The 26,476-nt window shown below is 38.9% G+C and overlaps 1 long non-coding RNA gene across 1 annotated transcript in view; it reads right to left on the bottom strand.

Moving 5' to 3' along the window:
• LOC100936905 (uncharacterized) overlaps positions 1-26,476 on the bottom strand; it is a 71,396-nt gene that overhangs the window by 34,609 nt on the left and 10,311 nt on the right. The window contains exons 3-8 of the long non-coding RNA XR_010137027.1: positions 25,541-25,606; positions 24,571-24,767; positions 22,031-22,077; positions 21,421-21,492; positions 18,238-18,327; positions 16,819-17,089 (exon numbers count right to left, since the gene is read on the bottom strand). This is a non-coding gene — a long non-coding RNA (uncharacterized LOC100936905). The remainder of the gene's footprint in view (positions 1-16,818; positions 17,090-18,237; positions 18,328-21,420; positions 21,493-22,030; positions 22,078-24,570; positions 24,768-25,540; positions 25,607-26,476) is intronic.

Raw genomic sequence — 26,476 nt, 5'->3', positions numbered from 1 at the left:
TAAACCCAGGACATGAACTTTAACTATTATCTACAACAGTCTCTGAGCTCCTTAACCACAGAGGCAAAACACCAATATCTTTATTGTTATTGAATAATTAGCTGTGGCATGTTCATTGTGTGAAGGAAAACACACACTTTAGAAACAATGAAACAGCAAAGACTTCACTTCTTTTAGAAATTCTTTTAGATTAATCATAAACCTTGGTTCCTAACACATTCTCATTATTGACTCAAGAATAACCATACCTTTTATGTATGAATTTACTTACTGTTTATTTCTTAATATAATGAACTCTTAAATCCACCCAACACAAGAGTAATAAATGTAACCATTAACAACTATCCATCTGTATACTCCCTAACCACATAAACACCCAAACCTCATTAATCGTTTTTAAGGCACTGTATTTGAGCATTTCTGAGAGTGTGCCATGAAGCAGTGATCCAAGATTTACCTTAATTTAAGCATTTACTGACTCACTTGTGTTCTTTCTTTTATTTAATTACCCCGAAAATAATTTGATCATTTATTCATTTTTTTAAAAAAAAGAATAAAACCAAACAATAATCCAGAAGTGAAATACCATTTCATGCAACTGTTGACATGCACTTTGTCTAAAGTGGGATCCATGTAGATTTCTTTTATTTTTCATCTATAAAAACGGGTTAATTGTTATTTTTGTTTGATGACACTTTGGCCAATCCTCCATATTCTTTTAAATAATTGAAACACAAACTCATTTATACATTCACTTTTTACAATACATCAAAATGAATAAAAGCCAAGATGCTGGACAAGAACACTGACTAATATCTGTTTGTATGCTCACTGCCCAAAAATACAAATGGCTAGATCATTTTTGTTTTTTTAAATAATGTTCAGTGAACAGAATTGGATTAATAATACCTATGATCATATTCTCAATATTAGCCCACACCTGGCCTTCTTTCAATTAGGCAATTATTGGAACAATTACTTTTAATGTAAATGATTTGTTTCTTTTCTAAATAAAACCGACAACCCAACATCAATCCAAAATTACAACAGGCACTCTCATGAAATTAGATATGTCTTTTATGGAAAACAATAAGGGAGACAATCTATTTATGTTATGAAACTCAGTGCTTCAGAAAATAAGAATAATTAGTAATAATCCTTGTTTCATTACAGACTTGCATAATTAGCCATCATTAATTTCTACATCTTTATTCTTGCATTAGTTCACTTCTCATACGGTTCACAGGCATGAAGAACTGAGAATCAGATCTTTGGCTATTCCTAACTTTTGCTGTAAGCCCCTTTCTGACAGAAGAAATAACTAGTTTCTTTTTTTTAATAAACCTCTGAGTTACAGAATCTAATCAAAATCTTTGATTCTTACAGCTCAGAATACTAATGATTGGCTATACTTGACATACTTTATGCATTATTTCTTTATTCATTGATTCATTAATAATAGTATAATCAATTCTCATGAATCAAAAAGCTCAAGAACAACATCTGTGAATACTAATGACTGTATATATGTCCATTGGCCAAGGAGCTAATAGATGAAGTCACTTTTTGCAACATATATGTGTGTGTTTGTATACATATATATACATATATGCACTTTTTGCACTTAAAAATTAATCAACATCCTTGTTTCATGTCAGCTCCATGCTACTCACTGGTCCATGGTTGGGCCCTTTTTCAAGTGCCAAATATGGTATAATAAATCACCAAGGAATCATAATCTTACTGCACAACTAGAACACTAACAATATTGTCCAACTTCCTATGTGCTCCTCCCTCAAGGAATTAATAGCCTAAATCTTTATCAATGGAGAGGTACTTAACTGAATCACCATGCAAAAATAAAATAGAATTTGAATCATCTCTGAAAATGAATGAAATACCCTGTATCTTTTGTATTGAATTTTACTAGTACTGAATCAGACTAATCATAAATCCCAATTCTGAAGATGTTCTCATCACTGGTCCATATTGGTGTTACCTAGTTTTATTTATTAATATATCCAGTTATTATTTTAATAAATTCAGGCGACACCCATGAACCAACCTCCCAATCCAAGAACAGTAAACACTAATTGTTACTTACATAAATCTCTTCTCTCCTTACCCACAGAAGCAAAAGGCAAGATCTTTAGCATTAAAGAATGATTAAATCAGTTCTTCACCATAATGTGCTCATTTGGTGAAGTAAAATACATACTTTCAAGAGAAAGAAAGACCCTACAGTTACACTTTTTAATGGAAATTTGTTTGGCAGTATTAGATTAATCATAAACTTGGGTCACCTCATCATTGCCCAAAAATGGCACTCCTTATTTATTGACTTGTGTAGTTTGGGCTTTTAAATAATACAATGAATATCAACATGAGAATAAGAGCCTATCTATCATAAATATCTGTCTACATACTCCCTATCCATAAATTTAACAGATAGGTGATCACTTTTAGAGGATCTCACTTGTGCAAAATTAGATAAATGTAAACCTTTGTTTTATGGCATATTCTCATCAATAATGCAGAATCTTTCTGATTTACATATCTAGTGATTCATTTATTTACTCATATATACAATCATGCGTGGAATAAATTACATATCTGTTTTTCTAAAGAATTACTCCATGGAAATTTCAATGTGTGCTTTGCCCAAAGCAGGGGCAACCTGGAGCTCTATTTATCTGGACAACATTAGAGTATAACCAGAGTAATCATTATCTTTGGTTTATAACACATGTTCCTCATTGGCCCATGATTGGCCTTCTCTTAAATAATTGATCTAGATATGAATAACCTCCTTTATTCCCTTAGAACAACATATCAATAACAATGGACTCCAAGACAAAGGATAAGAACTGTCAATATCTGTCTACATGTTCATAGCCCATAGCTACAGCCAAAAAAAAACCTATTTTAATTTTCTTAAAAATAAAACTCACTAAATAATGTTGGATTAATTATAACCCTGGTCATATGACACATTCTCAATATTGGTTCATGTTTGGCCCTCTCTCAATAAAATATAGTAAACCCACCAGCAGCCCAGAACTGAAATATTCTATGATCTTTCTCTGTGAACTTAACCCAAGTTAACCCAAGTAAGAAGCACCTAGATCCCACTTTCTCTCTATGGACATGAGTAGGGTAGAACGGGATTAGTCATCAGCTTTATTCCACATCATATGCTCCACACTGTCCAGAGTTGGCCCTTGAGATATAATTATATTCATTCCACTTAAAAAACAATATATAATTACCAGAGATCCTAGACTCTATACTTGAACTTGAACACAAAACAAAACAACCCATAGAAATAACCGACTCTATCCCTTGCCATTTTTGTTGTTTTTTATAAAATTCAGTGGATACAATTAGATCGATCATAACTGGTGTCATGTAACACATCCTCAAATTGGCACATATTTGCTCCTTTTCTATTACAGTCATGTAATCTTTTGTTTATGTAAATATTTTCCTTCTTAATAAGCTGACAGCTAGCAACCTATTACCAATCCAGAATACCAACATGGACACTTAGATGCATCTGTCTATGTGCTTCTGTGTGTCTGGAGCTCCTATGTACTCCAAATGACAGCTTTTGCCTATGTATTATATTGAAATTCAGTATTCTACAAATATATTACTAGAAATACTTGTTTCATGACATGCTCTCATAAATCGTCCACAAATGACAGTCTTTATCTTCACTTACACATTTCTTTGTTAATGCATTCATTGATTCTCTTACATTCCCTACCTAGGAAGCACTAAAGCCCAAGAAACAGAACTTTTACTCTGAACTCCACTCCCTTACAGAGAAGAGCAAGGTCTCTTTCTAATGGACTTCAGAGTTTAGGGTTTAATCAAAATTAATGATTCATATGCCCCAGAACTATTCATCACTCACTTTTTCCTCGTGTATTTACTTATGCACTGTTTATTGATTATGCGTATTATTTCATTCATGGTTTCACCCACAAAATAATTTAATATCCATGAATCACAAAAACCCAAGAACAAGACCTCTGACTGCTGCAGAATGCTATTTCCAGGCTCGTTTCCCACAGAGCTGGTAGACGAGATCTCTTTTTAATTGGGCCTCAGACTGTGCCTATAATTAATCAATAACCTTGCTTCCTACCCATCCCGTGTGCCACTGCTCTTTGCTCAATCGTCTTTCACTTAATTTACTCATAACTTAACAGCAGTACAACGAACAGCCTATCATCTCATTCCACAACTGGAACACTGGCAATTTGTTCCGTATTTGTAGGTGCTCCCTCCCCAACAATGTAAAAGCCTAGATCTTTATCAATAGAGAAATCTTCTTAAAATATGGTGCACAATAGAGTAGAATATTAAGCAACTGTGAAAATGAATACAACCCCCTCCAATTATGTTTGTAAGGGATTTCAGCTGTACCAAAATAAATTAATCTTTGTAAGGGACTTCAGCTGTACTAAAATGAATTCATTTTAACCTATGGTTCATTACATATTCCCAATATTTGTCCATGCATGGCATTGTTTAATTGGTTTTGATTTTATTATTTTATTTTTAATTGACAGATAAAATTACGTGTATTTATCGCGTACGACATGATGTTTTGAAGTATATATACATTGTCGGATGACTAACTCTAGCTAATTAATATAACCATTACTTCTCATAGTTGTCATTTTTGTGGTGAGAACACTTCACATCCACTCTCTCAGCATTTTTTAATTCTATTTATGTTTGTGGTAGCCATTCATTCCTTTGAATTAATTCCGTGGACAACATGAATAGCCCCTTCGAAGCAAGAACAAGAACTCTGTTACTTAATGTGCCTCTCTGCTTCTTATCCACATAAGTGACAGCCATGATCTCCATCACTGGATAACAAATAAGTCAGGTCTGGCATACAGAATGTGGAGTAAAAACTAGATTTTAGAAAATTCAAGAAGCAGCACAGATTTAGATTTTTTAAAGGACCTAAGTCCTGTTATACCAAATTTATTAAAAAAAAAAAACCCTCCAGTTTTTGTCAAATTCCCATCATTAGCCCAAGAATGGCCATGATTTTATTTATTGATTTCTTTAATTACTAATTTAGGCAATATAGTGAAAACTCCTGAACCTACGCCCTAAAAAAATAATAAAAACTATGCATGTTCCAAATTCTATCACTTAGGCCCCACCCACATAGGTAAGAAACAAGGTGATCTTTTTTATAGGTCTTCCTTGATTAGAATTGGATACATTTATGTTCCCATTTCTTAACACATTTTCACCAATGGTCTGTGTTTGATCCTAATTTATGAATCTATTCATTTATTTGTTTATTTTTTATTCACTCATGGAATAATTTGTTAGTATTCTTGTTTTCTTCAAGGAAAATGCAAAATGGCCTACAATATTATTACAAATAACTGACTCTATGTTCTTTATCCACAGTGTGCAGAACCCCATTCCCCTTTTATTTATATGAACATTTTTAATAATACATTAACTTTATTCATCTATGTTTGTCCTCTTTTAAATAATCCCTTTCATGCAATCAGTAGGACTGCTATACTCCAAACAACAACCAAGCTAAGAATCAAATCAAAAACTCAATCCCTTTTACAGTAACTGCAACAAGAACAAAAAAGTGCTTAGGAATATACCTAACCAAAGAGGTGAAAGATCTCTACAGGGAAAACTACAAAACACTGCTGAAAGAAATCACAGATAACACAAACAAATGAAAACACATCCCACATTCATGCATGGATAGAATCAATATTGTGAAAATGGCCATACTGCCAAAAGGAATCTACAGATTCAATGCAATTACCATCCAAATACCATCATCATTCGTCACAGAACTAGAAAAAATAATCCTAAATTTCATATGGAACTGAAAAAGAGCCCACATAGCCAAAGCAATACTAAGCATAAAGACCAAATCTGGAGGCATTACATTGCCCAACTTCAAACTATACTAGAAAGCTATAGTCACCAAAACAGCATGATACTTGTATAAAAATAGGCACATAGACCAATGGAAAAGGAGAGAGAACCCAGAAATAAAACCAAACACTTACAGCCAACTGATCTTCAACAAAGCAAACAAAAACATAAAGTGGGAAAAGGACACCCTATTCAACAAATGCGGCTGGGATAATTGGCAAGCCACGTGTAGAAGAATAAAACTGGATCATCATCTCTCACACCTTAAACAAAAGCCAACTCAAAATGGATCAAAGACTTAAAATCTAAGACCTAAAACCATAAAAACTCTGCAATATAACATCGGAAAAACTCTTCTACTTATTGGCCTAGGCAAAGAGTTTATGATCAAGAACACAAAAACAAATGCAACAAAAACAAAAATAGATGGGACCTAATGAAACTAAAAAGCTTCTGCACAGCAAAAGAAATAATCAGCAGAGTAAACAGACACCCCTCAGAGTGGGAGAAAATATTTGCAAACTATGATCTGACAAAGGACTAATATTCAGAATCTACAAGGAACCCAAACAAATCAGCAAAAAAGCAAAAAACAAAAAAAAAAACTATCAAAAAGTGGGCAAAGGACATGAATAGACAATTCCCAAAAGAAGATATACAAATGTCCAAAACAACCTATGAAAAAATGCTCAACATCACTAATCACAAATTAAAACCACAGTGGGATGCCACCTTAGTCTTGCAAGAAAGGACATAATTAAACTATCAAAAGTTAATCAATGTTGGCATGGATGTGGTGAAAAGGGAACACTTTTACACTGCTGGTGGGAATGCAAACTAGTACAACCAGTATGGAAAAAAGTATGGCGATTCCTTAAACAATTAAAAGTAGAACTACCATTTAACCCACCAATCCCACTACTGGGTATCTACCCAGAGGAAAAGAAGTCATTATATAAAAAAGACACTTGCACACACATGTTTATAGCAACACAATTCACAATTTCAAAAACATGAAATCAGCCTACATGCCCAACAACCTGCAAGTGGATAAGGAAAATGTGATATATATATATATACACAGACTGTGGAATACTACTCAGCCATAAAAGGAACAAAATAATGGCATTCACAGCAACCTGGATGGAATTGAAGAACATTATTCTCAGTGAATTAACTTAGGAATAAAACCAAACACTGTATGTTCTTACTTATAAGTGGGAGCTAAGCTATGAGGATGCAAAGGCATAATAATGACATAATAAACTTTGGGGACTCAGGGGGAAGGCTGGTAGGGGATGAGGAATAAAAGACTACACATTGGGTACAGTGGACACTGCTCAGGTGACAGGTGCACCAACATCTCCGAAATCACCACTAAAGAACTTACCCATGTAAGCAAAAACCACCTGTTCCCCAAAAACTATTGAAATAAAAATAGAAAATTTTTTAAAAATTGCACAGTGATTAATATATAGTAAACAATTGTTAGCTATATTGCTAACATTTTTATTATTTTTTATTATTTTATTATTATAGTTTTATTTTGTCATTGCTATGAGGGAAGTATTGTTCTTGATGCTATAGAGAATAAAAAAGTATTCTGTCAATAAAAAATAAATAAGTAAATAAATAAATAATCCCTTCCTTCATTTACTTAGAATAATACCATCAAAATTTGTAAACCTACATACCCTGAACAAGAGCTCTAAATAACACTAACATCTGCCCACAAGCTCAACAGTTGGTCCCTGCTTGATCTTTCAATTAGGTAGTTCTGTAAGCAATTATTTATGTTTCCTTTTTTCCCTTTTCATATTAAAATACAGGACAAAATTAACAGCTGGCAACCCAGAAACATACATCTGCCCATATGTTCCTAACCAATGTGGTAACAGCCTTGAACTACTTACTTACTAGAACTCAGCTTCTCAAAAATATTTAATAATAATTTATATCTCATTACATACTCTCATAATTGGTGCATATCCAGCCCTCTTTGGCTGAATTCATTGGTATGTGTCTTTATTTATTCATGCACTGATTTACTACTAATAATAGGATTCATATCAGATTCATATCAGATCTGCAAAATCCAAAGCACGAGATGCTTATATTACTCACTGCAGCTACAAGCTCATGTCCCACTGAGGCAGTAAATTGGGTTTGTTTTTATAATGGACCTCAGAGTCATATAGTTTAATCAAAATCCTTGATTTGAGCACCCCAGGGTACTTATCATTGGTTTAGTTTTGAGACTTTTTTACTTATTTATACAGTTTATTGATTTAATTCATTAATTGACAAAAATTACTTTATCAATATTCATGAATCACAACAAAGCAAGAATAAGATATATGAATATTATAACTGATAGATGTAGGCTAATTTCTCCAAGAGCTAATCCACCAAATCTCCTTCTACAGTGGATCTTCACTGTATCATTCACATGGTACAACCAAAATCCTTACGCAGTCCCACACTCAGTGTGGTCCAGGCAGGGCCCTCTTTCTCTAGCCTTTCCTCGACTTTTTCAAATTTTAAATATTTAACAAAGAACATAAAGGAACCACTTGTTTTACTTCACTGACAATATTTTTTTCCTTCCTTGTGTTTTCTCTGTCAATAGCTTAGAAACCTAAATCTTTATCAATGGCAGAATGCGTAAATTAAGAGTGGTGAAAAAATGACATATTAAACAATTGTAAACTGAATGAAGTTATTTTCTTCCATCTGTTTTTTAGTGGAACCCACTTGTTCAGAGTTATATTGATCTTGAATTTTGTTTCAGGGTACATTTTCACCAATGCTCATTCTTTTTTTAAGTTTTATTTTATTCTTAAAATAAAATAAAATTTTATTTAATTGACAAATCCTTCTTGACCCCCTTTATGTATTCATCTATTTGCTTATTTACTATTTAATGTGTAATAGGTTAATTTAATCTTATATCTATCTTTTGAAAGAAAATTAACAAGGATAAATCTACTAGCACCCAAAACTGACTATAACAAGAACACATCTGTGAACATTAAGCATTTAGGAGTCCAGACATTATATCCTTTATGTGGACATCAGCAGTACAGAAATGACTTTATCCTAATACTTGCTTCATAATTTATGACCATCACTGGTCCGTCATCTGTCCTCTTTTAACTTATTGTGACATAAACTTATTCATTCATTCCCTTACAATTCATAGCTGAGAATCCAAAGAAACTGTTCAAAAACTCTGAATAAAACTAACATCTGTCAATCTGCCCATTACCCACAGAGATAATCAACTAGATCTTCATTCTCATTGTAGTTCAATGAACTCAATGACTAGAACGGGATTAATATTAATTCTTATCACCTGACACATTCTCAACACTGGTCCTCTTCCATTTTCTTATTTATGTAAAAATCTTTCCCTTAGAAGTAAGAGCAACCATCCAGCCCTGTGCTTGTGTGTATTTTATTGACTTCAGTGCTTCAAAAACATAATAATAATCCATTGGTTCATGCTTGGCTTTCTTTTTTTATTCATTTACACACTTGTTTAATAAGTTCATCTGTAATCCCAGCACTTTGGGAGGCCTAGGTGGGCAGATCATTTGAGGTCAGGAGTTCCAGACCAGCTTGACCTACATAATGAAACCCCGTCTCTATTAAAATACAAAAATTAGCTGGGCATGGTGGCAGGTGCCTGTAATCCCAGCTACTCAGAAGGCTGAGGCAGGAGAATCACTTGAACCCAGGAAGCGGAGGTTGCAGTGAGCCGAGTTCGCGCCATTGCACTCCAGCCTGGGCGACAGTGAGACTCCCTTTCCAAAAAAAAAAAAAAGTTTGTTTATACATTTGTTCAATTTGTTTAATGATTTACTCATCGATTCACTTACACTATACTAATGTAATCAATACCATGAGGCATAAAAGGGTTAAGATCAAGACCCTGCTACAGGCCCATCTATGAAGGTAAGAGATTGGGTATCTCTTACAGTGGATTTCAGTGGTGCCTACATGGATTAATCCTGCCCTCACTCAGCACTTGCCATGCTTAATCCTCTTCCATTTAGTCAGCTACTTAATCAGGTATTTGTTAATGTCAGTTATTTTCTTTGAAACAAAAAACTGAAGACTAGCAAGACACCACCAACAAAATAGAACAGCATCGATTATTACATGATCTTTTCATATCTTCCTTAGTCAAATAAACTAACCATCCTTACCTAAAAGAATTAACCATTAGACTGTAGCCATTATTTTTACGGGTTTTGATGCTTAATAAAAACTACTTATAATAGGCCAGACAGTGGTTCACGCACTTCGGGAGGCCAAGGCGGGTAGATCACTTGAGCCCAGGAATTTGAGACCAGCCTAGGCAACATGGTGAAACCTCATCTCTACAAAAAATACAAAAAAATTAGCCGGGTGTGGTGACATCAAGCCTGTGGTCCCAGCTACTAGGGAAGCTGAGGCAGGAGGATTGCTCAAGCCTAGAGGTCGAGGCTGTGGTGAGTTGTGACTACGCCACTGCACTCCAGCCTGGGTGACAGAGTGAGACTTTATCTCAAAAAAAGAAAAAAAGGAAAATAATTCTTGTTTCAGCAGTATACACTTTAATGGTTAGCATGTGCTGTTTCCATTTTTTTCTCATTCATTTATTCACTTGTCATTGATTTGTCACTGATTAGCCAATAATAATACAATCAGTACACATGGATTAGAAAAACATAAAATTGAATATTCCTCTCATTGGATTATAGCAGTGCTGAGCAATAACAAATATAATGCCACCTACACAAATACTTGTAAATTTTCTAGAAGCTACGGTATTTAAAAAGTAAAATGAAAAAGATGAAATCAACTGTAATTGTGTATTTTATTTAGCCCAATATCTAAAATACTATCATTTAATCGATATAAATAATTCTAGAAATATTTTACCTTTTTCATATTGAGGCTTCTAAACTCGGTGTGTATTTTTCCATGTAGATCACATGTTGATTAGACTAGTCACATTCCAAGTGCACAGGAGCTCCCGTGGCTAGCACTGATGATACTAGACAGTGCATGTCTATAATCTAATTTCCCACAGAGGTAATACACTAGATCTCTTCCCATAATGCATCTCAGTATGACACACATGGATCAATGGATCAATCAACATTCTTCATACATAGCAATGCCACAATTATCACTGGCCCATCCTTAGCCCTCTTTCTTTTAATTTGTCTATATTTCAAAGATGACACAATGAGCTACTATAAATCCACCATCTTCTTGCCCAATAGAATACTGATAATTACTTTCAATCTTCCTATGTGATACCCTCTTAAGCAGTTAATGGCATAGGTGTATATCAATGGAGGACTGTTTAAATCAACAGTGATGTAAAATGTATATGAATATTAAACTGCTAGCAGCACAAATAAAATAGTCTGACTGTACTCTTAATAGAAGTGGTGTTGAATTGGATTAACCATGAACACTGATTCATATAACATTCTCATCATTGGTCCATGCGTGTTCTGCAATATTTTAATATGTAGAGCTATTTATTTCTTTTAAATAATACAGTCAACATCCATGAGCAAATCATCCAAACCAAGAACAAGGACCCTGACTGTCCTGTCATCAGCCTCCATGCTCCCTGCCCACAGAGAAAGCAGCCCGGCCCTCATCATTACAGAATAGCTGATCACCTGCGGTGCACTCACTCTGTAGAAGAGAAAGCAGGTGTGAAAACGTGTGAAAGAGACTAGATTTAAACTTTTTAAAGAAATATTAAAATTGTAAAATACTGGATTAACCATAATCCTTGGCTTGTGCCACATTCTCAGCATTGGTCCATGGCTGGCCCTCTTTCTCGCCACTGACCCAAAATTAACACTTCTTTCTTAATTGACTTAATCAATTGACTATTTTAACTAACTTAATGAACACCATTGAGTGAATTACCTAAAATAAAAATGAGAATGATGACCATTACAAACCCCTCTCTATGTGCCCCCTCTTATATGAGTGACAGGCCAGGTAGGGAGAGCCCACGTCGTCTGCCCAGCAGGATTGTGGAGTTGCCGTGGGGTGGCACTGCTCAGTGCCTCCTATTCTTTTTTAAGTGGGAGTGGTTCTTGTGGCCTTCATGTCTATAGAATATTTACCATACAGAACACAGATAACTTATTTATTTAAGGTCTTTGAATTTTAAAAATCTATTCACTTACTGATTTTTATAATATAATCAAGTAAAACACCATGAATCTACCATCAAAACCAAGAAAAACAGTAGTATATTATAGAGATAGATAGATAGATAATAGATAGATAGATAGATAGATAGATAGATAGATAGATGGATAGGTAGATAATCTTTTCATCCTTAACCATAACTGGAGAAACAGAAACATTTATATAATGGACTTCATCTGTTGAGAAATGTATGGATATAATATTTGGTTCATGACACACTTTCATCACTGGTCCATTCTTAGGCTTCTTTATGTATATCGACAATGAGTTGCATCTGTCTACATGTTCCTCACTAACAAATGTAACACAAGAGATCTTTTATTTATGGACTATGCTTGTAGTGACTTCAATTAATCACAAACCCTGGTCTATGTCACGTTATGATCCTTGCCACATGCAATGGAATCTCTAGTGTTTATTAATCATTTTTGAAGTAAATAATTTCATATGATGAATATCCACAAAGCCACTATTCAACACACTAACTGACTTTGACAATAACTTTTTGATGCTTTACCACCAAGATACATAGACCTTCAACATCAGAGAAATGTTCACAGAAACTATGGGATACACATTCATGTACTGCTCAATAGTCATAAAATAAATGAGTAAGCCTATGTTGTTTTTTCACAAATGAAAGACATTTTTTGCCAGTGAGTTTCAATTGTACAGAACTGGATTAATCATGTTTGTTTCAAGGAACATTCCCGTCACTGGCTGATATGGTTTGGCTATGTGTCCCCACCCAAATCTCGTCTATGAATTATACTCCCATAATTCCCACATGTTGTGGGAGGGACCTGGTGGGAGATAATTTGAATCATGGGGGCGGTTCCCCCATACTGCTCTCATGGTAATGAATAAGTCACACGAGATCTGATGGCTTTATCAGGGGTTTCTACTCATGCATCTTCCTCATTTTCTTTTGCCACCACCATGTAAGAAGTGCCTTTCACCTCCCACCATGATTCTGAGGCCTCCCCAGCCATGTGGAACTGTAAGTCCAATTAAACCTCTTTTTCTTCCCAGTCTCTGTTATGTCTTTATCTGCAGCACGAAAACTGACTAATACAGTAAATTGGTACCAGGAGTGGGGTTTGTTGCTGAAAAGATACCCAAAAATGTGTGAGTGACTTTGGAACTGGGTAACAGTTCCAAAAGGCAGAAGTTGGAACAATTTGGAGGGCTCAGAAGAAGACTGGAGAATGTTTGGAACCTCCTAGAGACTTGTTGAATGGCTCTGACAAAAATGCTGATAGTGACATGAACAATAAGGTCCAGGCTGAGGTGGTCTCAGATGGAGATGAGGAACTATCTCCTAATATGCCAGTCTAATGCCTAAGTATCCTTTTGCAAACTGGAGCAAAGCTGATTCTTGTTATGTTTTAGCAAAGAGACTGGCAGCATTTTGCCCCTGCCCTAGAGATTTTTGGAACTTTGAACTTGAGAGAGATGATTTATGGTTATCTGGTGGAAGAAATTTCTAAGCAGCAAAGCATTCAAAAGGGGATTTGGGTGCTATTAAAAGCATTCCATTTTAAAAGGGAAACAGCATAAAAGTTCAGAAAATTTGCAGCCTGACTATGCAGTAGAAAAGAAAAACCCTTTTTCTGAGGAGAAATTCAATCTGGCTGTAGATATTTGCATAAGTAACAAGGAGCTGAATGTTAATCCCCAAGACAATGGGGAAAATGTCTCCAGGGCATGTCACAGGTCTTCACGGCAGCCCCTCCCATCACAGATCTGGAAGCCTAGGAGGAAAAAAATGGTTTTGTGGGCTGGGCCCACAGTCCCCATGCTGTATGCAGCCTAGGGACTTGGTATCCTGCATCCCAGCCACTCCAGCCATTGCTAAAAGGGGCCAAAGTAAAACTCCGCCCACGGTTTCAGAGGATGCAAGCCCTAAACCTTGGCAGCTTCCACATGGTGTTGAGCCTGAGGATGCACAGAAGTCAAGAACTGAGGTTTGGGAACCTCTGCCTAGATTTCAGAAGATGTATGGAAACACCTGGATGTGCAGGCAGAAGTTTGCTACAGGGGTGGGGCCCTCATGGAGAACCTCTGCTAGGGCAGCACAGAAGGGAAATGTGGGGTTGATGGCCCCACACAGAGTTTCTACTGGGGAACCACCTAGTGGAGCTGTGAGAAGGGGGCCACCGTCCTCCAGACCCCAAAATGGTAGATGCACCAGCTTGCACCATGTGCCTGGAAAAGCCACAGACACTCAATGCCAGCCTGTGAAAGCAGCCAGTAGGGAGGCTATACCCTGCAAAGCCACAGTAGGGGAGCTGCCCAAGACCATGGAAACCCACTTCTAGCATCAGCATGACCTGTGTGAGACCTGGAATCAAGGGAGATCATTCTGGAGCTTTAAAATTTGACTGCCCCACTGGATTTCGGACTTGCATGGGCCCTGTAACCACTTTGTTTTGGCCAATTTCTCCCATTTGGAATGGCTGTATTTCCCCAATATCTGTACCCCCGTTGTATCTAGGAAGTAAATAGTTTGCTTTTGATTTTACAGACTCATAGGCGGAAGGGACTTGCCTTGTCTCAGATGAGACTTTGGACTGTGGACTTTTGGATGCCAAAATGAGTTAAGACTTTGGGGGACTGTTGGGGAACCATGATTGATTTTGAAATGTGAGATGAGAATGGAGGGACGAGGGGCAGAATGATATGGTTTGGCTCTGTGTCCCCACCCAAATCTCATCTTGATGGTACTCCCGTAATTCTCACATGTTGTGGGAGGGAACTAGTGGGAGATAATTTGAATCATGGGTGTGGTTTCCCCCATACTGTTCTCATGGTAGTGAATAAGTCTCACAAGATCTGATGGTTTTATCAGGAGCACCTGCTTTTTCATATTCCTCATTTTCTCCTGCCTCCACCATGTAAGAAGTGCCTTTCACCTCCTGCCATGATTCTGAGGCCTCCCAGCCATGTGGAACTGTAAGTTGAATTAAACCTCTTTTTCTTCCCAGTCTTGGGTATGTCTTTAACAGCAGCATAAAAACAGACTAGTACACTGGCCCATAACTAACTCTCTTTTATTTAATTTTTGTATTTATGTATTCATATTTAATATTCAAAAAACTGCCATGAACCAACCACCTAACACAACTAACTAATGCAGTAGCTTTAAAATTTGACTGCCCCACTGGATATCAGACTTGTATGGGCCAGTAGCCACATGTGACTATTTTAATTTAAATTAATAAAAATTAAGTAATATTAGAAATTCAGTTACTCATGAACACCAGCCACATTTCGAAGACTCAATAATCACATGGACTAGTAGCTACCATACTGTACAGAACAGATTACAGAACATTTCCATCACTGCAGAAAGTTCTACTGGGGACAGGTATGGTGGCTTGCACCTGTAACCAGCTCTTTGGGAGCCAAGGCCGGTGAACTGCTTGAGCCTAGGAATTTAAGACCAGCCTGGAAAACATGGGGAAACCCTGTCTCCACAAAAAAGACAAAAATTAGCTGGGTATGGTGGCGCACACCTGTAGTCCTAGCTACTCAGGAGGCTGAGGTGGGAGGATCACCTGAGCACAGGGAGGTCTAGCCTGGGCAACAGAGTCAGACCTGTCTCAAAGCAAAAAAAAAAAAAAAGAAAGAAAGTTCCATTGGACAATACTAGAAAATACTCTTAGGTTATATTCTAGAACTTTTTCTAATGAACCTAATTGGATTAATCATGTTCTCTGCTTCATGAAACATCATCATTGGTTTATGCTGACACTCTTTTATTTGATTTGATCATTTCTAAAGAAGTCGTAATGAGCAATCATAAATCCAATCTCTTACTCTACTAATAGAACACTGACATCATCTTTCATCTCTTTGTGTGCTCCTTGGTCAGAGTAAATAGCGCAGATTCCTATTTATGGGCAAACATGTAAATAAACTATGTACATGTACAAAATGAAACACAAAGCAGCTGGTAAAGGAAGTGAAACAGGGTAGGTTATTTGTATGGCAGTCAGAATTTAATTAACTATAATCCTTTCATTCTTGGACCATTCTCATCACCAGTCCATGTTTTGGCCTTTTGTTTATTTTACACACTTAGGTAATTATTTATTTCTTTTTTGTACTAAAATCAACATCCAACATGCCACCATGCAAAAACAAGAATATTAACTGACTCTTTAACCAATGCATTTTTAAAGGAGCCTTGGATGAACTGAATTGGAATAATCATAATTCTAGGATGATGAGTGTTGTACTTTCCTCTAACATGGTCGAGGCCTGTCTCAAGAGAGTGAATATAAATTCTAGCTCTTCCTGATGGGGATGCAGGAGAGGTGGTCATGGGTCTTTACAGCATGTCTTTTATGGGATACGCCTTTATCCCAGCAGACAGTCTAATGCCTAAGTATCCTATCCGTCACCAGGTGTCCCTCTCACAGGAAACTCATTTACACTGGCAGTCCCCCTGTGGTTCTTGTCTGACCTATGTCTAGTCTATTCCTACCAAGATAGACATTCTCTAGGAGATCCCTGACCAGGAAAGAAGTTCAATTCAAGTGTGTTGGTCAGGTGAGACACAGAGGAAGCAACTCAACAAAACACATGAAATGAAACAACAGAAGCAGTTTATTACTTACAGATCCTGCATACCTCACAGGGCCAGCGGTAAGGGGAAAGCCTGTATTGCGAGCTATGGCATTTCCCAAGCAGGTTTCCTGCAGAGAGTTCTCACTGGTGCATTTAGAGCGAGCCAGTATGTCTGTGTGGCCCACATAGGCTGTGGGGTCAGTGTATCTAGCTGTTCCTTAGGGAGGCAGTATCCTGGAGGTGGCTGTACAAGGCAGTTGTCTGGATCTATCATATTAAGAACTGGGAGGAGGTGGATAACTGCAAACTGTGTCAAGGGTGACTAAGCCTGCTTCTGGAATGAGAAAGTTAAACTTAGGTTCAAAACGGATGCTGAAGCTACATACAATAAAAAGAATTTATGACAACGAGATATGATCACCTTTGTCCCATGCTTGCCCTCTCTTGTTTTATTCATGTGTTTGTTCATTCATTCATTTACTTATTTATGAACACCCTTAAACAACTCTCCAGCCAAGATTTGACAACATCAACTATTAATTACATTTTCTTTAAGTACCTTATCTACCCAAGTAAGAGTCAAAATTCTCATAAATGCTGCATGACTACATAAACTATGATTTGTCCATTCTGTGCAACAAACAGCAACTATTAGAAAAATAAACACCCTGGATCATTTTTAATGGCCTTTACTTGTGTAGAATTTAATTAATAAGCCTCACTTTACATGAAATATTATCCTTATTACCTATGCTTGGCCCTTTTAAGTTTTATTTCTCACTTTAAACAAAAATCATGAAAGAACAATCATGAATCCTATTCAACAAACAGAAAACGACCAATACCTTACTTCCCTATGTGACTCTCTGCCACCGACTTAACATCCCAAACTTCTTCAATAGGGAAGTGTTCATGCAAAAGTGTAGTGCATAAATTAATAGTGGAATGTTACTGAAATTAATGAAACAGCATAAATATTTGTGTTTTAATGTCTCTCCAATTTGCAGAACTGTGCAATCATAAATCTTAGATCATGATACATTGTCTTCATTAGTCCATGCTTGACTCTCTTTGATCTTGTTTATACATGCATCCATTTATGTTTAATTACCCCATAAACATATATAAACCCACCCCAGCCTGCAAATATGAAAAATAAACATAACACATATTATGTATGTGATATATATATAGGATACATGTATAAACATAACACGATACATGTGATATATATGTAGTATACGTGTGTGTGTGTGTGTGTTCCTTTTTTTATTTTCTCATTTGCTACAGAGGACAGCCCAGTAATATTGTTTTTTAATTTGGTAACAGTTATGCTATATGAAATTAATCACCCTTGGTTCATGACATTCTCATCATGCCCGTCATCTTTGACCTTATTTATGTATTGAGTCACGTTTAATAATGTAATAAACAACCATCAACCAACCACCCAACTTCAAAACAACACTAAACATTACTCACATTAGTTGGTTCATGGCTCATTTTCCACAGAGGTCACAATCAAGATCTTCATCGACAAAGTGTCATTAATTTCACTCTGGAGCCTCCATTCTGTGGAACACAAGGCTGATATTAAAAAGGATGAAAAAAACTAGATTTTTTTAATGGCCATCAGGTGAGAAGCACAGTACTAATCATAATCTTTGGTTCATGACAGTCTCACCACTGGCCTAAGCATAGCTCTCCGCAAGTATTCATTTACTAATTTGTATTATTACAAATGAGTGTGTATTAATTCACCACTCTAATCAAAAACAAGAATCATGACTATCACAAACATATGTCCCTATGCATCTTACCCAAGAAAGAACCAACCCAGATATTCTTCCTAACGGATGCAGATGATGCAGACTTGGAGTGACAATCATATTTGATTCCTACTCACCCTTTTCAACGTTTTCACTTATTTTTTTAAATACAACAAACACAGATGAACCCACCACTGATCCAGAACAAAAATATTGATTAGTACATCCAAATACTTCTTATCCACTGAGGTAAAAGTCTTGTTTTATTTTATATAGTCCACAATTGTACACAAATGGATGAATCTTAATCTTTAGGTCATAAAACATTGTCTTTGTGGTCCATTCTTGACGTTCTTTCATTTTGTCACTTTTGTACTCATCTAATTCATTTTTAACTATGCAGCCACTACACTTGAAGTCACCATTTAGCCCAAGACCAATGACTATTCCGTATACCTGTTGATACACTTCCTACCCTCAGCCTCAACAGCCTAGAATCTGGCTTTTGTTTTGGAATAACCTCATAGAAGCAGAGACTAGAAAGGTGGTTACTAGGGGTCAGGAGTGAGAGGAATCTGGAGATCTTAGTGAAAGGATGCAAACTTTCAGTTAGGAGTAAGTTCTGGTGACCCAATGCAGAGTACGGTGACTATAGTTAACAATAATGTATTTCATGTTTGAAATTTGCTAAAAGAGTAGACCTTAAGTATTCTCATTGCACACACAGAAAAAGGGAACTACATGAGGTGATGGGTATGTTAATTCGCTTGATTATGGTAATCATTTCACAATATATATGTATATCAAAATGTCACACTGTACAACTTAAATACAATACAAATACATACAATATTGATTTATCAATTATATATTTATAAAGCTGGGGAGTGAAGAACACATTGCTATCATTGGTACATGCTTGGCTGTCTCTAGTTTTATTTACGCATTCATTCATTTTTAACTGTTCAATCAACACCCACGAAGCCGGCTTTTATTTGTCTGCACTCACCTTCTCTGGGAGAGAAACCCCAGTGTGCCCATTCTATGGAACATAAAGCCGGTTAAAAAAAGAAAATAGCCTACAAGGCCTTTTTTGTTTGTTAATATCAGGTTACCAGACCTGGATTAGTCATAATCCTTTGCCCAGAACACTTTCTCAGAATTGTTCCATTCGAGGCCTTTATTACCTTATTTATTCCTTGATTATTTTTAATAACAAAATTAATAGCCACGAACCACTCCGATCTCTTTTTTTAATGCCCCTCAATCGTGAAGAATTAATCACCATCCCTGGTTTACAACCCACTCCCGTCCTTGCTGCTGGCATGCCTCTCTCTTATTGTATTGATTGTTAAAACCACCCACGAGAATTACCACTGGTGGTCCCCACCTCCATCCCTCCCCCTCTCATGCCCCTGCCTCCCTCTACCTTAAACAATCACTCCCAAATCTCCTGGATACAATCCCTTTCCAGACATATATATATAAATTTACAACATATATGTAATATATGTATTCTTAAATATTTTCCATGGGTCAGTGGCTTGCAGGAGTTTACAGTGAAGGCTAAAGAGAAGGGTCAAGGGACAGTGTGAAATATACAAGCTTGAGTTCAGAGCACACCCACCGCTGGCGGATTGGTAAAAGCCCTCAAACCCAGATTGCTGAGCCATCTGCACCTGCGCACACACCACGAGCCAGTGAGCACATATGCTCACACCTCAGTACCCGCCTCCCAAATCCAGCCTCAATGCCAGACTAGCTGGGTGACATCAGCAAAGCAAACTAACGTCTCTGTGCCTGTTTCCCCGTCAGCAAGATAGCTGCAGCACTAGTCCCCAAGCAAAGTTATGTTATTATTTTCAAGCCAATGGCAACCAGGTTAAAAAAAAATACAAAAAAACCCTCCATCCCACCTCTGAGCCCCTCCCTCACCCAAATCTTGGCTCCCTCTGCAGCAGCGCCCGAGCTCTGGTGTTAGACAGACAGACAGACCAGGTTCCACCCCAGCAGGCACTCGTGAGCTGTGTAACTGCAGAGACGTGACCTGGCTTCTCTGTCTTGTGCCCCGACTTGTACGATTTGTAGAATGAGGAATGCAGCGCCCTCGTGGGTCCAACCGGAGGGTGACCTGAACTATGGCCCATCCCTCAAGTAGCCCGCCTTGCACACCTGCGCACACCCCGCCCTTTCCCCGTCCCATGATGCCCACCCCACTGGTCAAACAGTCCCCAGTTTGATCAAAGAAATGAATTAGCTCAATGCTCAGATCAAGCCAAGGGTTTGGGACTCAGGCAGGGAATTGTTCGGGCCTGTTCTTTTTTGGACATGGCATCAGAGCTTAAACAAATACCCTGAACAACAGAAATCCAAATAAGGGATGTGCTTCGGAAAATGAAAATTCATTTTGTGAAGTGGGACTGCCCTTGGGGAAGTCTATGCCGTGAGATTCTTGATGTTCAACTTGATTCCACGAAACCAAAAGAGGCTTCACTATGGGCCTTACCAAAGATACACAGCCAGTTTCCTTCTTACCCCTCCCCCCAGCCTGTCCTGGGCGTGTACCACCTGCCGCAACTGGCCTCAGAGCAACTCAGGGACCTGAAAATAATTCTATATATTATATAGAGTTATGGTGTAGGTGTATAATGTCATTTACATATCAATCTGTCCATTGGGGGACTTTCATGAGGGAGTCGTGGGAAGACCACCAGTGTGGGGACCTGCCCCTGCCTTCTTCATACTGTGGGGCCTTGGGGAAGGCCTGTCCCCTCCCTGAGCCTCAGGTGGTGATCATCCCACCAGCCTTTCCTCCCTCCCAAGTGGTGTGAAAATGAAAAGCATAACATTTTAAGTGCAAGTTCCCTCCAAGCAGCAGGGATCATTAATATTGTACCTCCTGTACCCAGCACGTAGTGTTCACAGCATGCCTCAGCATACATTATCTCGTTTGATTCTCACAACAGTCCTGTGAATTAGACATAATAATCATAATTAGCCAATATTTATTGAATGCATACTCTGTACCAAGCACCACACTGCCTGCTTTGCATACATTGACACTCCTCTGGGGTGGATACAATTCAATAGTATCTCATAAATTTTTCCCCCAAAATTTTTGAGCATGCACTTTGTACCGTTGCTGGGTCTAAGTGCCGGGGATACAGTAGTGAGCAAAATGGACAGGTCCCCATCCCATGAGAATTAACATCCCTGTGGGTGGAGATAGGAACAGAAAATCATCAGAAAAGGTAAGCCTAATGCATGGGATAAAAGATGGTGATAAGAACTAGGGAGGAAAATAAAGCAGGAAAGGGGGTAGGGAGTGACACGAAGGAGGAAGCCTCACGGAGATGATGATATTTGAGCAAAGCATTACTAGTCCTATTTTATACCTCTGGACACTGAGACTCAGAGAAGTTAGGTGACTTATAAGTGGTCACACAGCAAGGAGATGCTGAGCCGGGAGGCAAACCCGGGCAGTGTCGCTCCAGAGTTGGCCTTACCACTTCTTCCCGAAGCCTCGTTTTGTCAGCAATGTCCCACTGCCAGCCTGCAATGTGAGTGTGAGAATAAATCACATGGCCGGGGCTTGGGGGTGAGGTGCGAAGGTTTTTCTGACCTCCCACACAGGCAGCCCCAGAAGCAGAGGGTATCCCCAGGATGTACCATTGGACCTGGATGAATAAATAAACTGTCCATCTTGGAGATGCAGAGGCAACAGTTCTTACAGGACTGGCACAGAATCTGAAGTCAGGCAATGCTGGGATCACAGCTTAACCTCAACACAGCCCAGCAAGTCAGCACCAATGCTAAACCCATCTCCTCCCACCCGGCTGTTAGGGCATCTGATTGCACCCCGCCAGAGGCACCCCATGTGATGTGCAGCCACATGCCACCTACGCTCAAGTTACAGATGTGCTGCCCCAGGAATAGGAGGAGGCGTCCCAGTCCTCATGCCCCCCATGATAAGAGACTCAGAATTTTTCTAATTGGCCACCTCCAAAAGAGCAAGTCAAGAAACATTTCTAAAGTGACTATTTCTCCCCCAAAAACAGGTAGGGAAACAAGTTGAATGAAATCATATCTGAGAACTGGGGAACCTTGCCCACTACTGCTAGAAACCATGAAGTTTAATGAACTTCAACCTCAGAAACTTGGATTCAGAGGACTGTAATTATTTATCTTGCCTTTTACCTACTCAGCTTCTTCCCAGCTCCCATGCAACCCCTGTGTAAGCCCCTGTACTTCCTTCACAGGAGTCTCACCTCTCTTAGGGCTTCATCTTTCCTTAGATGGATCATGCCCATTTGATGCATAGAACTCTCACTTCTATCACTAGAACTTCTAGTTCTAAATTAGTATTTCTGTTTCTATTTCACTGATTCATTCTCCAAAGACAAGCACACAGGCCTCTCTGAGCACCTGTTCAGTTAACTGGTAAAATGTGGATAATGATTCTTACCTGCCAAAGATATCAAATGACACCTCAATAACAATACTTATAACAACTGTAATTTTCACTGCAAGTAAATATTTATTGAATGCTCAACATCTGGACAGCATTCTTTTTTTGTTTTTGTTTTTGTTTTTGTTTTTTGAGACAGGGTTTCCCTCTGTCACCCAGGCTAAAGTGCAGTGGCACAATCATGGCTCACTGCAGCCTTGACCTCCCAGGCCCAAGCAATCTTCCCATCTCAGTCTCCCGGGTAACTAGGAACACAGATGTGCACCACTACACCCAGATAATTTTTAAATATTTTGTAGAGATTGGGGTCTCCCTATGTTTCTCAGGCTGGTCTCGAACTCCTGGGCTCAATAGATCCTCCCACCTCAGCCTCCCAAAGTGCTGGGATTACAGGCATAAGCCACCATGCCCAGCCTGGAATGCTCTTTTAAGGAATTTATATGTTTGCCTCATTTAATCCTCAAGTACTCATTAGTAAGGTACTATCAGTATTAGTAAGGTACTATTGGTACAACTGAAGAAAATGCAGCACAGAAATTAAATACGTTGCCCAAACTCACAAAAGTAGTCAATGGCAAAGCTGAGATTGAAACCTTAGCACCTAGAATGTGTGAAGTAGGGCCTAGCCCATGAGCAGGTTCTCAAAACCTATCGCTAATATTAACCCAGGTCTGCAGCAAGGCTTACTGATTTGCCATTCAGCCCTACATCCAGTCCCCTCCCTCCTTGCCTTGCAATGGAGTCATTTTTACATCTGCTACCATTAGCATTCAGTCAGAATATGAGATGCCAGGAATCTAATTTGACTTGATTAATTGTACTGTAGGATGCCAGTGATATGTGTGGCCCTTGCCTGTGTGATCATTACAAATAGAATACACTAGAGATATTACTTGGGAAATAAGCTTGGATTTGACTGGATGAGAAGTTCAGCTCACTGACAGACCAAGAGAGTGAGTCCAACATGAGACAACCCCAAGGCAGATTTCTTCAGACATGGTCATAGAGAAAAGGAAATAAACAGGATGAGGGGATGAGTTTGGAAGGAAAGAAGACTAGAGTTCAAATCCTGGGTCTGCATTTCCTCTCTATATGATTTTGGGTAAGTCACTTACCACTCCTAAACTTCGGTTTCCTTTTCGCTTAATTGAGAATGGAAATTTCTATCATGGAGGGTGGCTGTGATGATTTAGAGGAGATAAAATTATGCCAAGTGCCAGTGAAGGGCTGAGTATGCGGTTGGGGCTTAGGGCTTAGTCATCCAGGAGAGCCAGTGGAAAGGCGGATGCCTGCTATGCCTCAGTGCTGCGTGAAAGCAGCAGAGATGGAGAGTTGCCACTGAGCAGCTTCAGCACCACAGCTGGGACTTGGTCCCTGTAAGCTGGCATCCCACCTGTTGTCCCAGAGCCACCTGAGCCAGTTCTGTTCAGAAGGCAGGAGCTTCACCAGCAAGCTCCATTCAGAGGGAACCTCTCTTCAAAGATCAAGTAAGCCTTTGATCTTGGTGAGAAATTGACTATTCTCTCTCATTCCTCTCTCCTTCTGCCACCTGTGCTTCAATTCACTCATCCATCTTACCAGCATTCATCAGGTAGCCAGCCATCTCTCCATCTATGCATGCATCTTGATGTAGGCATCCATCCATTCATCAGACCTGACATCCATCCTTCCACCTCTCCATTTTGCAGAGGAATCACACAGACCTGAGTTGGAATCCTGGGTCTTGCTTCCTAGCCGACCTTGGGCAAGTCACTAACCTCTCAAAGTCCTCTAATCTGTAAAATGAAGGGAAATCAGATGTCGCTGGGGTGAGGATTTAAAGAGAGCGTAGACATACCAGTGTCTGGCCTCAGCAAAGTCATTAAATGTTCATTCCCTCTGCTTCTGCAATCTGGTTGGGATTTATGCAACGAAAAAAACCACTGCATCTTTTGCATGACATGTTGAGAAGTGCTTTTTAGAAATTATCTGCGATGTTTTAGTGGTGTGCATCCTCCGGTGGCACCCAGGGCTGCGCAGTGGCCAAAGCGGTTTGGGGTGGTGGGCCCCCCTGGACTCACAGTAGAGAGTGCCATCTAGTGGATAGGCACCTGCCGGGGTGCCCTGTTGGTCCCAGGTCACAACAGCTGAGGTCAGGCAGCTAAATGGTGAGCCAGGAGGTCCAGGCGAACCCAGCCCCCAGACTGTAGGCTGCCCTTTTTGGGATGTGGTGCACGTGCTGTTTTAACCACTCAGGGAGCCTGGACTGCCAGGATCCTCTTGTTTTATGGACGATAGCCAGCTATGTTTTGCCTACCCCTGCCCAACTCCCCTTTAAAGGTTTCTGGGAAAAAGAATCATTCTCACAGCTACTGTTTGCTGAGTGTCTCTGACATATTAGACATGCGGCTGGGGGCTTCAGGGGTTAATGCTCTAACCCTCTCAATGACCCAAGGAGAGACCCAGAACTTGCCCCATTTTCAGTGAGAACACTGAGGTTTGCTGAGGTTGAGTTTCTCATGTAAAGGCCAGGCAGATATTCAACCCCTAAATTTGTAGCCATACTTACCTTCTAGAGCCCCAGATCCCCTTGAAAGAGCAGGAGATAGTTTGAACACTGACTTGACCAAGCCAACTGTAAAAGAAATTTGAGTCAATCAAGAATATTTTAATGCTACATAGATGGTGGATGATATTAAGGAAATGCTATTAATTTTTTAACTTGTGATAATGGTATTGTGGTTTTAGTTTTAAGAAAAAAAAGCTTCTTATTTAGAGATACAAACTAAAAAATGCTCAGAGGAAACAGGATGGTGTGTGAAATTTGCTTCGAAATAGTCCAGGGGTAGGGGTTGGAGTGTGGGAGTAGAAGCACAGTTTAGGGTTTAGATGAAACAAGAGGGGCCAGGGTTTGATGGCAACCGTTTCCGGGTGATGGCAATATGAAATTTGAGTAAACAGTAAAAATATGTACTATTTTCTCTACTTTTGTGTTGTTTGCAATTTCCCATAATAAAGGGATTTTTTAAATCAACAAGTGAAAATACAGTGCAGAAGATGAAGGGCTGGGGGTGAAGGGTGCCATTTAAAAGAACAGAGGGGCCTCGGGTATGAGAGAAATTTTTCGGAGTAGCAGGGAACTGATTCACAGGTGGCAAATGCCTCAAAGTGAAAAGGTAACCAGAGGGGCTGGATCCACGTTGAGTGGACGGAGGACGATGTACCACGGGGCAGAGTGTTGCGGAACGAGACACCCGCCAGCTGCCCAGAGACCCTCTTGCAACCCCCAGCGCTCCTCTCCCCGCTCTCCCTCGCAGTCCCTGCCTCCCCGAGCCCTCCAGCTCACTCCCTGACCCCCAGGCCCTTCCCTGGCTGGAAAAGGGCCTGAGGGTACCACTCTTCAAGGCAGAGCGGCCATCTGATGAGCCCTTCCCTGGGACTCTGGTCCCAATTTGGTTAATGGGACAACGCTGTCTCCCATTAGACACGCTTTGAAGGAAAACCC

This window comes from Pongo abelii, chromosome 15 (genome assembly GCF_028885655.2).
Source record: "Pongo abelii isolate AG06213 chromosome 15, NHGRI_mPonAbe1-v2.0_pri, whole genome shotgun sequence".
NCBI lineage: Eukaryota > Metazoa > Chordata > Mammalia > Primates > Hominidae > Pongo > Pongo abelii.
The sequence above is the reverse complement of the archived record's forward strand: the minus strand, read 5'-3'. Positions and strand labels throughout refer to the sequence as shown.